The sequence below is a fragment of the Mus caroli genome, chromosome 7 (assembly GCF_900094665.2).
Source record: "Mus caroli chromosome 7, CAROLI_EIJ_v1.1, whole genome shotgun sequence".
In the NCBI taxonomy this organism is placed as follows: Eukaryota; Metazoa; Chordata; class Mammalia; order Rodentia; family Muridae; genus Mus; species Mus caroli.
Window position 1 is genome coordinate 17,654,661 of NC_034576.1, and position 2,470 is coordinate 17,657,130.

At 39.4% G+C, this 2,470-nt stretch overlaps 1 protein-coding gene across 1 annotated transcript in view; it reads right to left on the reverse strand.

The window, feature by feature from the left end:
• The window catches only part of LOC110298774 (pregnancy-specific glycoprotein 22-like), a 476,565-nt gene that overhangs the window by 22,197 nt on the left and 451,898 nt on the right, over positions 1-2,470 (reverse strand). The gene's annotated exons all lie outside the window — the stretch shown is intronic.

Sequence of the window (2,470 nt, forward strand, 5' to 3'; positions counted from 1 at the left end):
GGGGATCCATCCCATAATCAGCCTCCAAACACTGACACCATTGCATACACTAGCAAGATTTTGCTGAAGGGACCCAGATATAGCTGTCTCTTTGTGAGGCTATGCCAAGGCCTAGCAAACACAGAAGTGGATGCTCACAGTCATTTATTGGATGACTCGCAGGGCCCCCAATGGAGGAGCTAGAGTAGGTACCCAAGGAGCTAAAGGGGTCTGCAACCCTATAGGTGGAACAATAATATGAACTAACCAGTACCCCCACTCCCCAGAGCTAGTGTCTCTAGCTGCATATGTATCAGAAGATGGCCTACTCGGCCATCATTGGAAAGAGAGGCCCATTGGTCTTGCAAACTTTATATGCCTTAGTACAGGGGAATGCCACGGCCAAGAAGTGGGAGTAGGTGTGTAGGGGAGTCGGGGGGGAGGATATGGGGGACTTTTGCCATAGCATTGGAAATGTAAATGAAGAAAATACCTAATTAAAAACAAAAATCAAAAATAAAATATAAAAAAAGAGAAGTGAGCTAAGAAGTAAAAGAGGTCGAGGAAGACAGATATGTACAGATAGAGGTCTAGAAAGAAGAGACAAAGATTAAACACATAGAGAATTGAGGCAAGGAGATCTCGAGGATAAGGAAGAGCAAAGCTTCAGCAGACTCAGGAGAGATGGATGACAGTGGCAAATGGAGAGATTAACAGTGAGGAGATGTGGAAATAGAGATGAAAGGGATTAAAGAGGGATCTGAGATGGGAGAGATAGGTAAGGGAAAGGGTTGCTACATTGAAATAGGAAGCATAATGGACAGAAGGACAAAGCACAAGTCATGAGACACATGGACAAGCTGACAAAGACAGAGACCAAAGTCAGAATCAGAGATGTGCAGTGAAACAGAAAGATAAACCAGGGTAGAGATGAACTATGGGGGAGGATGGGTGACAGGATAAGGATGTGATAATTGGATAACATTCAAAGGAAGAAAAGACAAGGAGGAGGAACAAAGGAAGAGGGGAAAGGGGGAGGGGAGAAGGAAAAAGAACATTTTACATTGTATGAGATCTCCATTACAGTCAGGAAAACAGGAGCAAAGAGAGGTAAATAACAAAGAGTAGAGCCTGGCAAGGTGGCACATGCTGATAATGCTAGCACTTGGGAATGATAAGCAGAAGGAACAGGAAACCAGGAAATTAAAAACAGATAAGAGATAAGAGAGAAAAATTGCATAAAATACTGGCCACAGTAGTCAGGGAAACTAGAGAGCCTAGTAAGACAGAACCGGGCAACCACAGAGAGCCTTTGGCTGAAAAAAATCAATGTGTTTACTGTAAAGAAACAGAACACTGGGGAAGAGACTGCCACAAGAAGAAGAAGAAGAAGAAGGCCCACCCTCATGACCAAACCCATCCACATGTTCGTGGCTGAGTGTAAAGGGATAGCAAAAGGGGTGCTAACACAGAAGCTGGGTCCTTGGAAGAGGCTGGTGGCCTACCTGTCAAAGATGCTAGATACAATAGCAGCTGTTACAGTGTTGGTCCGGCATAACCCATTACCAGACTCTATTGCTCAGCTCCGATAGAGTCACTTTTGCCCCCCTGCAAGTCTGAACTCAGCTAAGAGTTTGAATCTTTCATTGTACATTGTTTCCTAAGTAGAAAGTATTTTATTAGCTAATGCATTTCAAGGGAACTTTTACTTTAATTCTTTGTTCTCACACAATGAGCTTTGAAGTTCTAGAGAGTAGCTGTTGCTCCAGAAAAGATTCAGAGGCAATATCTTTATAATAATTACGAGCTTAGTTATACTAGAAAATTGTGGTACAGAAAATCTAAGAACAAAAAATTGATTTGCTTCAAAATATTATTTTCAAAAGCTTCCAGGAGATGTTTTGGCTTAGGCCTCACCTTAAGGTCTTAAAGTGACCTAAACCTTTGTCAGATGTTACCTTGAGATACACAAATTAACTGGACAAGAACAAAAGTTATGCAGAAAATAAAAGAAGCTTTTATAATTGCTATCAATTATAATCAATGGTAATTAAATGTTAGCTGCTTATTTTAGTTGTGGTTATTAAATGTGCCCACAGTAATTCTTTGACAAGAGAAGACATGATTGTAAAATCATCTTTCTTTGTCTCAAAGCAAAGTTTTAACATCCTATTGAGGCTGCTGTGGTGCTAATAAAGAATTGTAAAATAAATTCATATATTTTAGAACAACTATTACAAAAATTGTGTCTTAAAAACCTGACAACGGGTCTGTTCATTGTATCAAACAGCAATTAATTTGGTTATTGCAGAATATTGTTATTTGGCCCATTGCATACCATCATTTTAAAAAAAAATTGATAATCATTATCCTAAAGATAAATTAAAAATTGTTTTTTGAGTTCTTTATATATATTGGATATTAGTCCCTTATCTGATTTAGGATAGGTGAAGATCCTTTCCCAATCTGTTGGTGGTTTTTTTGTCTTATT